This window comes from Cnephaeus nilssonii, assembly GCF_951640355.1.
Source record: "Cnephaeus nilssonii genome assembly, chromosome: 17".
Taxonomy (NCBI): domain Eukaryota; kingdom Metazoa; phylum Chordata; class Mammalia; order Chiroptera; family Vespertilionidae; genus Cnephaeus; species Cnephaeus nilssonii.
The window spans coordinates 906,766-924,624 of record NC_137088.1 but is presented as its reverse complement, the minus strand read 5'-3'; the positions used below and the strand labels follow the sequence as shown (position 1 = coordinate 924,624).

At 48.7% G+C, this 17,859-nt stretch overlaps 1 protein-coding gene across 3 annotated transcripts in view; it reads left to right on the top strand.

The window, feature by feature from the left end:
• The first annotated feature begins 4,677 nt into the window (after positions 1 to 4,677).
• LOC307113808 (microtubule-associated protein 4-like) overlaps positions 4,678 to 17,859 on the top strand; it is a 115,894-nt gene continuing 102,712 nt past the window's right edge. For 2 of the 3 annotated variants that reach the window (XM_079795746.1, XM_079795744.1), the window contains exon 1: positions 4,679 to 5,155. The gene's annotated coding sequence lies outside the window, so the exon portion shown is untranslated. Of the gene's footprint in view, positions 5,156 to 17,859 lie in introns of all 3 variants that reach the window. The other variant, XM_079795745.1, reaches the window with a different exon arrangement.

The window sequence follows — 17,859 nt, the reverse complement described above, 5'->3', positions numbered from 1 at the left end:
TACCAGTGGGGTGATCAGGCCCCGCTCACACCTGCTCCACCATCCCACCACGGTCCCGCTCTCATTGGGGCCCATCGGGGCCAGCAGCGCCTCCACTGTGGCCCGCTGCCAGCACCGCGTCTCTGATGCCTGCCATGTTCTGCGCCGCCCCCTGGTGGTCAGCGCATGTCATAGCGAGCGGTCAAACTCCCTGTGGAACAATTTGCATATTAGGCTTTTATTATATAGGATAGGATTGTTAGGTTTATTCCTAAGTACCATATTGATTTTACTGTTTCACGGTAGTGAAGGAGATCTTTTTTTGATATCACATTTTGTAATTGATGATTGGTATATAGAAATGCGACTCCTTTATGCGTGTTAACTGTATGTGGTAACCTCGTGGAATTCTTATTAATTCTAATAGTTTGTGGATCAAGCATGTCAGACTCCCATTTAACGAGGCATGCGGCCCACCGGCCGCGACTTTGACATGCTGGTTGTAGACCGCCCCAAGTTTTCTGTGCAGAAAATGTTATTGCCTACGGGTTAGGATGGACAGAGGATCAGCGTGAGGAAGGTCCTGAGAGAGGGAAGGTCCTGGGGTGACGAGCACACAACGCAATATACAGACGGCGTCTGGTAAAATGTACCCCTGACGCCCATGGGATTTTATTAACCAACGTCACCCCAATAAATTCAACTGAAAACAGAAACAGAGCCCTAGTCCCGTGGTCGGCAAACTGTGGCTTGCGAGCCACATGCGGCTCTTTGGCCCCTTGAGTGTGGCTCTTCCACAAAATACCATGGCCTGGGCTAGTCTATTTTGAAAGAAGTGGCGTTAGAAGACGTTTAAGTTTAAAAAATTTGGCTCTCAAAAGAAATGTCAATCGTTGTACTGTTGATATTTGGCTCTGTTGACTAATGAGTTTGCCGACCACTGCCCTAGGCGGTTTGCTCAGTGGATAGAGCGTCGGCCTGCGGACCAAAGGGTCCCGGTTTGATTCCGGTCATGGGGCATGGACCTTGGTTGCAGTCTCCTCCCCGACCTGGGCCCTGGTCAGGGTGAGTGCAAGAGGCAATCAGGTGATGTGTCTCTCTCACATCGATGTTTCTCTTTCTCTGTCTCTCCCCCTTCCACTCTCTCTAAAAATCAATGGAAAACTATCCTCAGGTGAGGATTAAAAAAAGAAAAAAAGAAAAAAGAAACAGAGGAGGCAGATGGTGCTGGGCACAGTGAGAAATAAGGCAGATGAGGAGGTGAGATGGAAGAGAGACACAGCACAGGGTCTGAAAAGCCGTTGCCAGGATGCTAGTGCAATGGAAAGCCACTGAAGAAGTTTACATTGAAACAGGAGAGACGCCTCTAGGCTCAACCACTGGGCTTTGCTCATGTCTGAGTCCTGCCCAGCACTGCGGTCATAGTTTGGATGAATAAATATAGACCAGTGGTCGGCAAACTCATTAGTCCACAGAGCCAAAGATCAACAGGACAACGATTGACATTTCTTTTGAGAGCCAAATTTTTTAAACTTAAACTATATAGGTAGGTACATTGTTATTAACTTAATTAGGGTCTTCCTAAGCTGGCCTTTGCTAAAAACTCAAGGGGCCAAAGAGCCGCATGTGGCTCGAGAGCCGCAGTTTGCCGACCACTGATATAGACCATGCTTTTCATGCATAATACATACACCGGAGAACTCTAAAATGTGGTTTTGTGAACTTGGAGGGCCTCAAGAACATGTCCTGAAACCTGGGACTGGATGTTGGTAAGACCCTGTCCAGCTCGGAGCTGCTGGGATCTGTGCTTTCCCTCTTGGGTGTCCTGGAACTGGAAGGAATGTCCTCCCCGACGGGCGGTGAAGGCAAGGAACCTGTATATCGAGAAGCAATCTACAGGGCAGATCCCCATTTACATCAATAATCACCACGTGCGTGGTGGGTGCTCCCACAGAAGGGGGCAGGAGGAGGTGGTGCAGAAGTTGGGAAACTTGGACCCACGCGGGGTGGGGAGGGCAGGGAGGGCGGGGAGGGCGCTGTGACAGTCCCGGGGGAAGGGACGGAGTCAGAGCAGCGTCCGTCCGTCCGGGTGATGGGGACATTCCTGAGGCAGCAGCAGCGCCTGGTAGGCCTGAGCGGGGAGCGGGAAGGGGGTCGTTGGGAATGACTCCTGGGTGTCGAGCTTGGGATCCATGAAGCATGGTGACATGTAACCGTAAAGAAGGAACGGCAGGTTCCTATGCTTTTGAATTTTCCTAGCCTTCCGGCTTGTGAGGCGCTCAAAGCCAACTCCGTTCATGAAGCCAGGGTCAGCCCTGGGGGCTGGCTACTCCAGGGAGCAGAAGGGGTCAGTGGAACTTTTTTTTAGCTCCCACCTATGTGTTTTCCTACAGGAGTTAAGTTCGTGCTCAGACAAAATCTGTGGGCGTTGGTGTGAATGACGCTGATTTCACCAGGACAGGAACCCATTTCATTGTCTTTGTACCAGTGTCCTACACGGCCTTCCCGATACGCAGGCACTCAGTCTGTTGGATGAATGCCTTCAGGCTTGCAAGGGCACTGCCCCTGCTGGAGCCTGGGTAAGTGTGACTGTGGGCCCAAGGCACCTGGCTTCTTCTTCTTCTTTAAAAAAAAAAAAATAAATAAATAATAAAAATATATGTTTATTGATTTCAGAGAGGAAGGGAGAGGGAGAGAGAGAGAGAAACATCAATGATGAATCATGGATCATCTGCCTCCTGCCCACCCCCTACTGAGGATCAAGCCTGAAACCCGGGCATGTGCCCTTGACCAGAATCGAACCCAGGACCCTTCCGTCTGCAGGCTGACGCTCTATCCACTGAGCACAACCAGCTAAGGCAAGGCACCTGGCTTCCTAATTGGTGTGTGACCTGCATCAGTCTTTCCAGTTCTCTGTAATTGGCCTAACGTTCTTTCCAGGGCTCCATGTTCATAGTTCTAGACCTTTTCCATTTTTTTTTTTTTATTCTTCATCCCTTCATATTGGTATATGCTGTTAACACGTCATTGTAATCGTTTAACAGTACTCTGTGTTTGCGAAGCGCGAGGCACCCTTCTAAGCACTTTACTACCTGATTAACACATCTGATCCACTAAAACCCTAATGAGGTCGGACCATTATTACCTGGTTCACGGTTGAGAGAGAAACTGTCTTCTACACGCTCACCTAACTCTTAAGTATCAGTGCGCAGGTCGCACACAGGGAGCCTGGTCCAGAGTCCAAGTTTAACGACCTCGGCACTACCTTTAGGTCACCCCAACAGTGACGCTGACAGAGGCTAGGAACTATGTTATCGCATTTTTATAAATAAGGCACCTGAAGCTTAACTTCTCTAAGGTTACACCACTGCCGCTCTCGAGCCACATGCGGCTCTTTGGCCCCTTGAGTGTGGCTCTCCCACAAAACACCACGTTCTTAGCAAAGGCCAGCTTAGGAGTACCCTAATTAAGTTAATAACAATGTACCTACCTATATAGTTTAAGTTAAAAAAATTTGGCTCTCAAAAGAAATTTCAATCGTTGTACTATTGATATTTGGCTCTGTTGACTAATGAGTTTGCCGATCGCTGGGTCACACGGTCAGAAAGTCGCAGAGCCGGCCCCAGCTGGTCTGGCTCAGTGGATCGAGCCTCGGCCTTCGGGTTTGATTCTGGTCGGGGACACAGGCCCGGGTTGCAGACTCGATCCCCTGTTGGGTGTACAGGAGGCAGCCCATCCATGAGTCCCTCTCATCATGGATGTTTCTCGGCGCCTCCATCCCCGGCGGGCTGGCCTTAGGGCAGGCCCTAACCCTCTGTGTGTCCCCATCCCTAAGGCGAGAATGAGCACCCTGATGCCAACCGGCAGGCTGGACCATGAGACGAGTCGTTAGGTATCACTGCTTACAGGCGGGCCTGGGACACAGGCCTGGGACTCAGGACGCACTCAGTAGGCGTCTGCGGTCACTTTCCAGCCGGGACCAGTGCTACCCGGCAGAAATATAACCCAATAGTAATGTAAAGTTTCCGAGTGGCCACATTTTATTTTTTAAAATATATTTTATTGTTTTTTTACAGAGAGGAAGGGAGAGGGAGAGAAGAGAGTTAGACACATCGATGAGAGAGAAACATCCATCAGCTGCCTCCTGCACACTCCCTACTGGGGACGTGCCCACAACCGAGGTACATGCCCTTGACCGGAATCGAACCTGGGACCCTTCAGTCCGCAGGCCGACGCTCTATCCACTGAGCCACACCGGTCAGGGCCGGAGTGGCCACATTTTAAAAAGCACAAAGACACACATGAAACCTGTATGTTCATGCTGACCTATGTCACCCCAATCAACTTAGTATATATCAAAAAGCAAAAGGAAACACGAGGTTATTTTAAATACATTTTACTTAACCAAATATGTACAAAATTGTAATTAACTTTGTAATCAATTACCCGACTTACAATCATCAATATAAAAATTGTGAATGCGACGTTTTACATATTTTTGGTATTAAATGTCGCAAATCTGGTGGGTTTTCTACACGGACCAGCCACGTCACTCGCGGCGGGTGACAAAGCGGCTCTGGAAAGGCCCCCCCCAGCCCCGCCCTCGGCCCCGCCCCCCGCGGTTCCCTCCGGCGACCAGCTGGCCCGCCCCGCCCCGCCCCGCCCCGCCCGGTGACGTCACAGAGCCCGCGGGCCGGGCGGCCGCGAGACCTAGCCCCGGCCGCGTGCTCCCGGCCGCTCGCGTCCCCCCTGCTCCCGGCCCCCAAGTTCGAAGAGAAGCGACGACATCACACGGGCGCCGGCGGCGGGCCTGCCGCGGGCCTCCCGCTAACGGGCGGGTCCGGGGAAGGAGCAGGCCCCCCGGGCGCACCTCGCCCCCAACCGCCCTGCGCTCGCGCCGCTACTCCCGCAAGGTCGAGGCGGCGGGGCCGGCGCCCATTGGTCCGCCCGGCCGTGCGCCCGCCCCCTCGCCGCGCTCATTGGCCGGATCCGCGGAGCCCGCGGGATAGGCGGCGGCGGCGCCCCGCCCACGCGCTGGCCCTCAAGAGGGCGACGAGGAAGCGGCCGCCTCCCCGCGCCCCGCCCCTCGGGCTCGCTCGCTGGCTCCCGGCGCCTCCCGGCTGCTCCCGGCCCTGTCCAGGCTCCCTCGGCTCCAGCTCCGGCGCGGCGGCGGCGGGTAGGTGCAGCGGCAGGCGCGGCCCGTCGGAGGGGCGGGCTCCCCCCGGCCGGGGGCTGCCCGAGCCGTGCCCCGCGGTCGCCGGGACCCCGCGGGGTCCGCCTGAGGCGGGGCAGGGCGGTGGCCACCCGCCTGCGGGGACGCGGGGCGGCCGGCGGGGGCCCGCGGGCGTGATCTTCCGAGTCTTCCCGGCGGGACGTGGGGGCCCGCGGGGCGGGGCGGGCGGGCGGAGAGGGCCGCTCGCGGGGTCTGGAGCGGTGGGGCCGCGAGGCGCCTCGGGCTCGGACGGGGCTGAGCCGCGGGCGCGGGGTCGGTGCTGTCGGGGCCTGGGTGGGGCTCGGGGACGATGGAGAAAGCCCTGGAAGGTCGTCCTGTGAGGACTTCGGGGGGCGGCTGAGGCGGGGCCCCCGCGCACCTTGGGGCGGGTGTCTGGTGCGGGGGCGCCGGGAAGCAGGCCCGGCGGGGGCTGTCCCCCCGCGCGGCGGCCCCGACCCTGTCTGGGGGCACTGAGCGTGGGTCTGGCCGCGGGCTGCGAAGCGGCGCCGGCAGTCACGTTGGGGCGCGAGGATGCGGATAGGGACCCGGGGGGGCGCCGGCCACGTTCCCGGGGACCGAGGCTGCGGCTCAGCCCGGTCTGCCGCCCGGCGCTTCTGCAGTGACATTAGCCCGCGGGGGGCCGCGCGTCAGTCCGTCCGGCCCGGGACGTGCGTTTGGGAGGGGGCAGGGATTGCGGCGCGGCGCGCGCGTGGGGCCCAGCCCCGGGGCAGCGTGCTCCTCCTGGAAACCCCCGTCCGCCCCGCGCCCCGCGGTCCGGTTCCAGCGCCGCTCCCGGGCCTCCCGGCTCGCCCTGCGGGCCGCGGAGCTGTGCCGGCTGCCGGCCGCGAGCGCGCGGGTCTGCCGCCCACTCCCCCGCCGCCGCGCTGCTGGCAGCGGCCGCCGCTCCTTCCCGGGGATGGTTGTGGCATTGCATCAGGGATATTTGTGCTCGCAATGTGCTCGCTCAGCCCGGCCGGAGGGAGCCGAGCCTGGCCGCCGAGGGGCGGGGGTGCCGGCTGCCGGGCTGCGGGGGCCGGGAAGGGCGTGGCGAGGGACTCCAGCTGCTCCGGGCCTGGAGGGTAACCCGGCCCGGCCATCAGCTGAGCGGGATGGAGGGAGCAGCCGCCCGCAGCAGCTATTTTTGTAGCTCGGCCCCGAGTCCGAGCCGAGCACAGGGATTTAGGGCGAACAGTTGTCCGGGGCCCGGTGTTTGGTGGACAACAGTGGAGTTGCTAAGCGAGAGGCTGGCTCCTGCGGTGCAGCAGGACCTGTGCTCCGCTCAGCTCCGGAGAAGCGGGGCGTCTCCCTTGGGGGGGGGGGGGCAGGGGAGGCGGGGTGTCTTTTACACGGATGTCCTTGGATAGTCCACACTCCTTGCTTGCTTTTTAAAAAATCGATTTTTATTGGTGTCAGAGAGGAAGGGAGAGGGAGAGGGAGAGAAACATCCATGATGAGAGAGAATCGTTGATGGGCTGCCTCCTGCACGCCCCCTACTGGGGATGGAGCCCGAAACCCTGGCAAGTGCCCTGACCTCTCATTGAATCCATGACCTCTCGGTGCATTGGTCACACTCAACCACTAACCCCACCCCTGGGTGGGGGGGGAACTTGTTAACACGTTTCCCCCTCCGTCTCAGTTGTGTTTTTTGTCATCACTTCATATATTTGTCACCCACCAGATACTTGTGTTAAAAGTTCCCACCAATATTTAGATAGGTGGACTAGTTTTAGTCAGAGAGGTGGTTCTTCCTGATCTTAGTATCTCGTTCTTTTATCTGATCTTCTTTCTGGATTTGGGGATCCATCCTTTGGCCTTGAAAACTTTTGCTGTTGACACTTCAAAAAAATTAAAAAAAAATATATTTTTACTAGAGGCCCGGTGCATGAAAATTCATGCACTGGAGGGGGGACCCTCAGCCCAGCCTGCCCCCTCACACAGTCCCGGAGCCCTCAGGGGCGGGAGGAGACCCAGCGATCAGGGGACGACCACGCCCTATCACACCTCTGCTGCTGCCACTGCCTGCAGCACAAGCCTCGGCCGGCCCTGGTTCCCTGAGCCTCGGGCAGCCCTGGGCAGCTGGGGGGCTGAGGGAGTGGGGGACTCTGGAGGCAGAGCGGCCGGGCCCGGCCTTGCCGTGCGCCTGCTGCCCTGGTGGGGCTGAGGGGACTGGGCACCGCCAGCCATCTTGTGGCTGTGGGCACTGCCATCTTTGAGAGCATGGAAGTCAATTAGCATATTCCCTCATTGGCTGTGGGTGCTGCCACCTTTGAGGGCGGGGCAGTCAATTAGCATATTCCCTCCTTATTGGCTGTGGTGCCGCCATCTTTGTGATGGCATGAGGGTTAATTTGCATATTACCATTTTATTAGAGAGGATTGGTTTCAGAGAGGAAGGGAGAGGGAGAGAGACAGAAACATCAATGATGAGAGAGAATCATGGATGGGCTGCCTCCCACATGCCTCCCACTGGGGATGGAGCCTGCAACCTGGGCATATGCCCTTGACTGGAATTGAACCTGGGACCCTTCGGTCCAGTGGCCCATGCTCTATCCTGTGAGCCACACTGGCCAGGGTGATACTTAAAATTTTTGGCATGGCTTTCCCCTGTCTCCTACCCTTCCTTCTTAACATTAAGCATGGGTATTTGATATGTAGGTTTTATTTTTCTTTAGGAAGCAAGAAAATATGAAAGGAGTATTCTGACCCAATGGAAGTCATCTTGTTGCTTCATCGGATTTTGTCAATTTGAAAACGAAAGGGAGTAAATATCAATGATTTCACTTTGTCTTTCTAAATGACACCTTTAGAAGCAGGTTACTGTGGACTTCTTGCTGGGAGTGAGTGTGTTGAGAACAATTAGGGTTAAGAAAGGGGCCTGGCCGGTGTGGCTCAGCAGTTGAGCGTCAACCGATGACCAAGAGGTCACAGTTCCATTCCTAGTCGGGGGGGGGGGGGGGGGCCACATGCCTGGGTGGTGGGCTTGATCCCCAGTGGGGGCTGTGCAGGAGGCAACCGGTCAGTGATTCTCTCTCATCATTGATGTTTCTCTTTCTCTCCCTCTCCTTATCTCTCTCTGAAATCAATAAAAATATATTTAAAGAAAGGGGGGGGGGGATAAAGCAAACGGATGTATATATATGAGGAATCATACTCAATACCTTCCTAGAGCTCTCTAGGTTAACCCCTTTTTTGAAAATCATATTATGAGTGTTTATTCAGAACTGCTGGCAGTGTGGGAGAGCAGTAGGTTATCCACAAAAATCAGCTCTTCTAGGCTAATCTTTTAACAGACATTGTGGTGAAATATTTTGTGTGTCATTAAAATTTTAAACTTGAAAGTCAACCCACTTCTGTGATTCTTTATAGATTAAAAAAGTTAATCGTGCCGAAACCAGTTTAGCTCACTGGATAGAGCTCTCTTCAGCCTGCGGACTCAAGGGTCCCGGTTTCGATTCCGGTCAAGGGCATGTACCTTGGTTGCGGGCACATCCCCGGTGGGGGTATACAGGAGGCAGCTGATTGGTGTTTCTCTCTCATGGATGTTTCTAACTCTCTCTCTCCCTTCCTCTCTGTAAAAAATCAATAAAATAAAATAAAAATTAAAAAAAAAAGTTAATCTTACCTTAAAACCCATCTTATTAGTTTGCATATATTTAAATATTTTTAAAAATTTATTTATAAAGTTTCCTTGTTCTTTCTGATTTTATCAGGAAAATGCAGTTTTAAAAATATTTTATTTTGAAATAATTTTAGATTTGCAGAAGAGTTATAAAGATAATACAGAATTTCCCTATACTCTTCATCTAGCTTTCCTTAATGTTAACATCTTATATAACCATGATACAGTTATCAAAATAAAGAAATCAATATTAGTTTACTATTAATATTATTATTTCGTTGAAGTTAACTTTGTTAGCGTAAGGTAGTGTCTGCCTGGTTTCACTATAGTGACTATTGTTTTGTTTCCTTCATTTATTTGGTAGAAGCTAGAAATGAGTCGCCATGTCAGGCTAACACTCAGGGGAAGGAATGAAGCTCCACTTCCTGAAGGGACGAGTATCAGATAATTTGTGAGCATATGTTAGAATCCCCCATGGTAGTTAGTAAATATTTTGGAGGAGATTCTGTGAGGCTATACAAAGGTCTGATTTTTCCTTTAAGTGTCATTCACTGACTTGTCTGCAGCAGCAATTACTGCGCCATTCTAGTTGTGATTTTCTAGTTCCCTCATTCTTCATTTAGCATTTGGAATTCTTCTGTAAGGAGCATTTGTACCCTTCTCCCATTATTTATTCACCATTTATTAAATTCAGTATGGATTCCTGAATTTTTGGGGGGTTTTTGTAATCCAGTACTATAATTTGTTGCTGATATTCTTTCAGCTTTGGCCATTGGCATCTATGTTCTCTTGTCATGTCCCTTTTTTTGGGTGGTGGGGGGAGCACTTTTACTTTTTTTTAATATATACATATTTATATATATATTTTTTAATTGATTTTTTTACAGAGAGGAGGGGAGAGGGATAAAGAGTTAGAAACATCAGTGAGAGAGAAACATCTATCAGCTGCCTCCTGCACACCTCCTACTGGGGTTGTGCCTGCAACCAAGGTACATGCCCTTGACCGGAATCGAACCCAGGACCCTCTGGTCCACAGGCTGACGCTCTACCCACTGAGCCAAACTGGCTAGGGTGGGGGGAGCATTTTTACTTTTTGGTGTTGCAAGATGCTCCAGTCTCATCGTGTATTTTTCCTACTCCAGCCCTAGAATCAGCCATTTCTCAGGAGCTCTGGTTTATTTTATTGGATAAAAATATTTAGATGCCAAGATCTGGTTTCTAAATGAACAGGGTGTACCTGTTGCTACTGGGATATCACTGCTCCTAGGCCCGCTTAGGGAGCAGAGCTAGGACATACATGCATGTACTAGTATAGTTACCCAGATATACATACATATATCTGTTTATTTCTGCCTGTCTCTCCTCCTCCTTTTTCTCCTCCTCTTCCTCCTCCTCCTCCTCCTTTCTCTCTCTCTCTCTCTATGTATATGTATATTCTTATATAATAAAAGGGTAATATGCAAATTGACCGAATGGCGGAACAACCAGTTGCTATGATGCGCACTGATCACCAGGGGGCAGACCTCAACGCAGGAGCTGCCCCATGGTGGTCAGTGCGCTCCCACAGGGGGAGTGCCACTCAGCTAGAAGCTGGGCTCACGGCTGGCGAGTGCAGTGGTGGTGGCAGGAGCCTCTCCTGCCTCTGAGGCAGCGCTAAGGATGTCCGACTGCTGGCTTAGGCCTGCTCCCCCCAGGCAGCAGGCGTTAGCCGTCATTCAGACATCCCCTGAGGGCTCCCGGACTGAGGGACTCCCCGCTCCCCCCGAGTGCATGAATTTCGTGCACTGGGCTTCTGTACTAGTATATATATATACTAGAGGCCCAGTGCACGAAATTCGTGCAAGAGTAGGCCTTTCCCCGGCTGCCGCCACCGGCTTCCCTCTGGCACCCGAACCCCGAGCTTCCCTCGCAGCCCCGGCTTCATCCGGAAGGACGTCCGGTCTAATTAGCATGTTACGCTTTTATTATTATAGATTATTATTATAAATAAGCATAAGTTCGTACTGGTCTCTGTGTCTAACTAGCACCACAGAGTTCATTTATCATCCCCTCCTCGCTTATTTGTAACTTCTTTCTCTGATCGTGAGAAACGTGGCTCTTATTATTTATAATGGATTTACCTAGTATATGAGTAAAGTAGGATAATGCAGTTTTAATTGTCACATAAATTTCCAAAGTATTTTGTAGTTGTTAACTAATGTAAATTTTACTCCTGCATTAGGTATTTATTACTGTTTTTCAGCTCAAGTAGAGAGGTGAAGTCATTTGCTTTTGGCCAAGCAGGAAATGACTTGGCTAGAATTGACCTATTCTCATTCCCAGTGCTAAGCTTGATCCCAGCAAAGCGGTCTCTTGATATCAAATATCTTGACTAACAAGTCAACCTTTGTCCCTTCTTGGTGGGATTGCTCCTTTTAATAAAGAAGCTACTGGTTTTTAGTTTTCAGTGTGTGTGTTTTTTTAAATTTTGGCAGTGTTGTGTGCAAGAATAATTCCTTTTCTGGACTTCTTCCTTCTTGTAGAATCATGGAATTGGAAGGAATAGTAGAGATAATCTAGTGCAGTCACAGTGTACGTGATTCCTCCAGCCTCTGTCCAACTATTCCCCAAGACTGGGACTTCACAGCTGGTGGCTATCAATGCCAAGTTTGCAAATTTGTCATTTTATTTATTAAAAAAATATTTTTTTATTGACTTTTAGAGAGAGAGAAGAAGGGAGAGGGAGAGAAAGAGAAACCTTGATCTGCTTCCTCCTGCATGCCCCAACAGGGGATCGAACCTGCACCCTGGCATGTGCCCCGCTGGCACCCGGAACCCAGCAGCAAACTCTCAGTGCATTGGGCAGCGCCCAGCCACCTGACCCACACTGGCCAGGGAGCAAGTGTCGTTTTAGAAAGACTTCCCCGTGATGCTCTCCAACTGCCTCCCTCCGTTCTTCTTCCTGGCTCTAATTTGCTGTCGACAATATTTCCCTGTAGCTCCAATCTCCACTTGATAGCTATTCAATGACAGTTACTCTGTCCCACTTACGTGTTTTCTTTTCCAGACGAAACAGTTCTTTTCTTGCAGCCACCTCTTATGAAGTGCCTCTCTAAACCTCTTACCGTGTTGGGCATCATGCTGTAGACATGCTACCGTTTGTCAGGTGGGCTCTGATTCAGATACCGTATCAGGCCCTGGAAGTGAAGTGATTAAGGAATCAAAAAGGATCCTGCCCTTGGGGAGTTTGCCACTTGCTTTCTGTCAGGGCTGCTTTAGAAGAAATTAGGGTCTCTCCTTTCTCTACCCACTTTTCCACGTTAGTTTATACTTGTCCTAGGACTAAGCTCACCTCTAGGTCCTTTTCTCTAGAACTGATATTAACCCAAGTCTTTGTTTTTAGTTGGCTGGCTTTTCTTCTTTTTTATTTTTTAATTTGCTTTCAGAACCTGTGTGGTTGATTTTTTTATATTCTTATTTTCTTGCTCTCTGTTGTTCCAAAGGATATTTTTGGAATCCTAATTCTATTCCCATGTACCTCTGTTATCCTCCCCATGTCTATAATTTTGATACGTTCTTTTTTTTACTTGAATAGGCTAAGGAAATACCTAGAGAGTGCCAAAATAAAATCTTAGTATGCAATGAGACAAAACTTCATGCCTATTTTCTTCTTACTTCTGACTTGTATGACTTTAGTAGTTCCAGGAGATCTTGGTTCTGATTTTCTGCTATAGTTTGTGTGCCAAATTGTAATTACTAGTAAAATGTTTTATATCTTACTACTCTGAAGGCACAACTAGTTTTTTCTAATGGTAGTCATTGATTATTGGTTGAAGTTAGGTTATAGGATTCTTTATCATGACCACGTATAGGTTCTGACATAAGTTATTCACATGTAAAGTAGCTATAGCTTTTGTCTCACTATTCCCCACCCCCACATGTTGAGACTGCTGTGGAAAAAATGTAAAGCTTTTTCATTCTAAAGAAGGAAAAATGGAAAAAATTAGGGGAGATTGGGGATGGGTGATAGTGGGAGTGGAGAATAGAGACTCTTCAGAAAAAAGTTGCTTCCTACAGAGACTCCTCTCTGAGTTTTATTTTCGTTAAGCTGTCTGAAATCCTCAGATAGTCATTTGCGTTAATTCATTTTCTCTTTTAGGCACAGAAAGACATTGGGAGGATTCAGGAGAGCTCAGTCATTTTCTTACAGGTAGAACATGCTTATTGAGTATAATTGATTGGAATAATTTTTATTGGGGAGTAATTGTTTGTCAGGTAAGTGATTTCTGAGTTTAGAGAGAACTGGGGAAGGGAAGGGAGGGAGCAAGGGACAAGGCCGGCTTACATACTTACTTCCCTTAGGATCAGCTCAGGTGCCCCTGTAGGAAGGCTGTGGGACTCGTTTCTACCCTCCTCTGGGGGACGTAGTACTTTTTGGTATTTTCACCAATGTGTGTGTGTGTGTGTGTGTGTGTGTGTGTGTGTATCTTTTGAGTAGATGTCATTTCATATATTTAAAAAATGAAGATAATTCACATACAATACAATTTGTTATTTTATTTTATTATTATTATCTTAAATATATTTTTTACTGATTTCAGGGGGGGGGGAAGAGAGAGAAAGAGAGAAACATCAATGTTGAGAGAGAGTATTTGATTGCCTGCTTCCTGCACACCCCTCACTGGGGATCGAGCTCGAAACCCCCGGCATGTACCCTGACCTGGAATCGAACCATGACCTCATGGTTCATAGGTCGATGCTCAACCACGCCATGCTGTCCAGGCTAGAATTCGCCATTTTAAAGCAAATAAGTCATTGTGGTTTTTGGTATATTTACAGTATTTTGCAACCGTCACCACTATCTAATTCCAGAACATTGTCATCATCCCCCAAAGAAATCCCAAACCCACTAGCAGTCACTTCTCATTCCTTCCGACTCTCCCAGCTCCTGGCAACAACCACCAATCTGCTTTTTGTCTATGGATTTGCCTGTTCTGAACTCATCTTTAAATGGAATCATACAATATATAGCCTTTTGTATCTGGCTTTTTTCACTTAGAAATATTCAAGGTTCATCCATGTGTAGCATGCATGTGTCAGTACTTCATTCCTTTTCATGGTTGAATAATACTTCATTGTAGGGTTCACCACATTTTAAAAGTTCTTTCATCAGTGGGCTGTTTCCGCTCTTTAGCTGTCTATGTTATAAAAGGCCTGTGGCCCTAACGCCGGAAAGACCAAAGACCGGCGCAGGTGGGCGGGGCTGCGCGATTTCGCACGCTGGGCTTCTAGTTGTGAATCATGTGCGATGAACGTTTGTATGAGTTTCGTGTGGATATTTCTCTTGGGTATATACCTAGGAGTGGAATTACTGGGTCATATGGTAACGCTTTTTGACTTTTTGAGGAACTTCCAGGCTTTTCCAAAGTGACCACATTATTTTATGTTCCCATTAGCAGAATATGATCACTCCAGCTTTTCTTAAAATTTTTTTACTTATTGATTTTAGAGAGGGAGGACAGAGAAACATCGATTTGTTACTCCACTTATTTATGCATTTATTGGTTGCTTCTTGTATATGCCCTGACGGGGATCGAACCCACAGCAATGGCCAATTGGGATAATACCCTAACCAGCTGAACTGCCCTGCCAGGGTCTGTGGGTTTTTTTCTTTGTCTGCACTCTTGGGCATTTCTGGGTTGCCAGACTTGTCACCTTGAATTTTTAGATGCATAAGGCAAAAAGAAAACCCCGGGAACTCGTCACGGCATTATTCCTCCGGTCCCAAAGCCTAGGCTTTCAGCCCCTTCCTCCTGCCTTTCAGAGTTTTGAGTTTGTTTTGATGTAACCAGAGGCCCAGCGCATGAAATCGTGCGTGAGGAGCTCGCTTCCGCTTGCCTCAGCTGGCCGCGCTGCCCCTCACCCTGCGCCCCGCCTGCGCTGCTCGTAGCTCGTGCCCCACCCCGCCTGCCACAAGAGCCACTGCTCACGGGCGGTGGGGGAGGGACCGAAAGGTGCTCAATGCACCTCCTGGTGCCCGGTCGGTCGTTTGGTTGGTTGGTCCTCACGGCGTTATGGCATTACGGCCACGGACCTTCTATAATACAGATGTCCAGGGTTTTTAGTTGTACCGAGTGGGGGGAGTAGGGAAAAGTAGTTCTTCATCTTCCCATGAGCAGAAGGGTTTTTTTTTTTTTTTTTAAATATATTTTATTGATGTTTCACAGAGAGGAAGAGAGAGGGATAGAGAGTTAGAAACATCGATGATAGAGAAACATCGATCAGCTGCCTCTTGTACACCCCCCACTGGGGATGTGCCCGCAACCAAGGTACATGCCCCTGACCGGAATCGAACCTGGGACCTTTCAGGCCGCAGGCCGACGCTCTATCCACTGAGCCAAACCGGTTTCGGCAGAAGAGTTTTTACAGAGTTGTTTTTTAAATGACATTTATTTTTCTATTTATAAGAATATAGATTTAATGTAGAAAATTTAGAAAATACCAAAGGTATAAAAGAGAATAACACTTTAATATATATTTTTCTACTGTTTACGGATCGTTTATACTATTTGTGAACTTTCCATTTCACTGTAGTATAAGCTTGATTCCTTGTCAATACGTGTAATACCAGTTTTTGTGCGTCCAGGAGATCATTGGGATGTGTTCCTCCCCTAGTTTAAGTTCCTGAAAGAGACTTCCCGTGCAAATAAAGGCTCTTCTGTTTCACATGAATCTCAGTGTTTAGCGATTGCTTTTTCATTAAAGGGAGTTTGAAGTAATCCACATTTAGCCATTAGTTCAGAAACTCTGGGTGTTTGGGTAGGTATTTAGATTTTGAAATTGAAAAATAAAAGTATCTACGTGTCTTTACAAGTGCTAGTGTGATTAAAATGTCTGTTCATATCGTCATACTACCAGAGGAGGTCATTATGCTTGCCTGAAGAAAATCGGAGATAATGATGGCTTTCTTGTTTTTCCTGGGAGGGAACAGGAGATGCTAGCAGTGTGTGTTTCAGCGAACCCTAGCATTAGTTTTCTGCTGGAATTTGCGAAACATAAGCTAAGATGACTTAAACCTTTTTCTTTTAAAAAAATATTTTTTATTGATTTCAGAGAGGGAGGGAGAGAGATAGAAACATCAGTGATGAGAGAATCATCGATTGGCTGCCTCCTGCATGCCCCCCACTGGGGATGGAGCCCGCAACCTGGGTATGTGCCCTGACAGGGAATTAACTAGGACCTCCTGGTTCAGAGGTCCACGCTCAACCACAGATCCACGCGCAACCACTGAGCCACATCGGCAGGGCAAATCTTTTTCCATAGTACAACTTTTTCTGATTGCCATGTAATATACTTCCAGGTGTTCAGATTTATTGGGCAGTTTAGACTTCATAGATTGGGATTGTTAGTATTTGTGGTCCAGATTCATGTAACAGGTCTAGTTGAAAATTAGTGCTCAGATTCCCCTCCACTTTGTGAAATCTTTTTCTTTGTGTGATGTGAGGAGCTGCAGTGTGAGTCACATCAAAACCAGTCCCGTAGTCCCCCCTCACCTGCAGTTTTGCTTTCCGTGGTTGCAGACACTTGAGGTCCACCGTGGCTTGAAAATGTTAAATGGAAAATTCCACCTCTTTATCTCATCACGTACGCAATGTATCATCTCACATCATCACAAGAAGGATGAATACAGTACAAGATATGACTCTTATTACAGAATATTGTTATAATTGTTCCATTTTATTAGTTATCGTTGTTAATTTCTTACTGTGCCTAATTTATGAATTAAACTTTATTGCATGTGTGTATTGGATAAAACAGTATATACATATAGGATTCAGTGCCATCCACAGTTTCAGGCATCCACTGGGGTCTTGGAACTATCCCTCATGGATAAGGGGAACTACTGTAATTATAAAAATCACTTTGCAAATGAGCATAGTATATAATATCTGGAGTTGTTTTAGTTTCTGTTTCTTTTTTATTATTTATTTTTTAAAACGTTTTTATTGATTTTAGAGAGGAAGAGAGAGCTAGAAACATCAATGATGAGAAAGAATCATTGATTGGCTGCCTTCTGCACACCCCCGATTGGGGATCAAGCCTGCAATCCAGGCATGTGCCCTTAACTGGAATTGAACCCTGGACTCTTCAGTCCGCAGGCTGGCACTTTATCCACTGGGCCAAATAGGCTAAGGCTTTTTTTAAAAATAGAATTTTATTGATTTCAAAGAGGAAGGGAAAGGGAGAGAGAGAGATAGAAACATCAGTGATGAGAGAGAATAATTGATCGGCTGCCTCCTGCACGCCCTGCCTGGGGACCGCCCGAAACCTGGGCATGTGCCCTGACTGGAATCGAACTGTGTCCTCCTGGTTCATAGGTCGACGCTCAACCACTGAGCCACGCCTGCTGGGCAGTTTCTGTTTCGTGAAACGTGAATATGCATATATATTTTTTAAAATATATTTTATTGATTTTTTTACAGAGAGGAAGAGAGAGGGATAGAGAGCTAGAAACATCGATGAGAGAGAAACATCGATCAGCTGCCTCCTGCACACCCCCTACTGGGGATGTGCCGGCAACCAAGGTACATGCCCTTGACCGGAATCAAACCTTGGACCCTTGAGTCCGCAGGCCGACGCTCTATCCACTGAGCCAAACCGGTTTCAGCTGCATATGTCTTAATTTGTTTAGGAAGCTATTCTTTCAACTTAACATGGAGTCATTATTAAAACATGAAAGTAAGGTTGTTACTGATCATATTTTAAAAACTTAATAATTATATTTATTCACTTTTTTTGCAAAAGTGATAGATAATGCTATAAAAATTAAGTTTAGGAAAATGGGAAAAATTTACCAGCTCACCAGTTTTCATAACTTTTACCAGCAGCTGACCACTGAGAAGTGCCCAGAAAGCTCGGTTTCCTCTTTACAGTCTCTGCAGCTTGTGGTTTGGGATGTTTGTCACTGTCGGGCAGTGGAGCCCAGATGTCCCAGACCAGCCTCATTCGATTACCTGAGGGCCTTTTGAAATAGTGTTGGCTTTCTGCTTTTGATTTCTAATTCGTTAGAT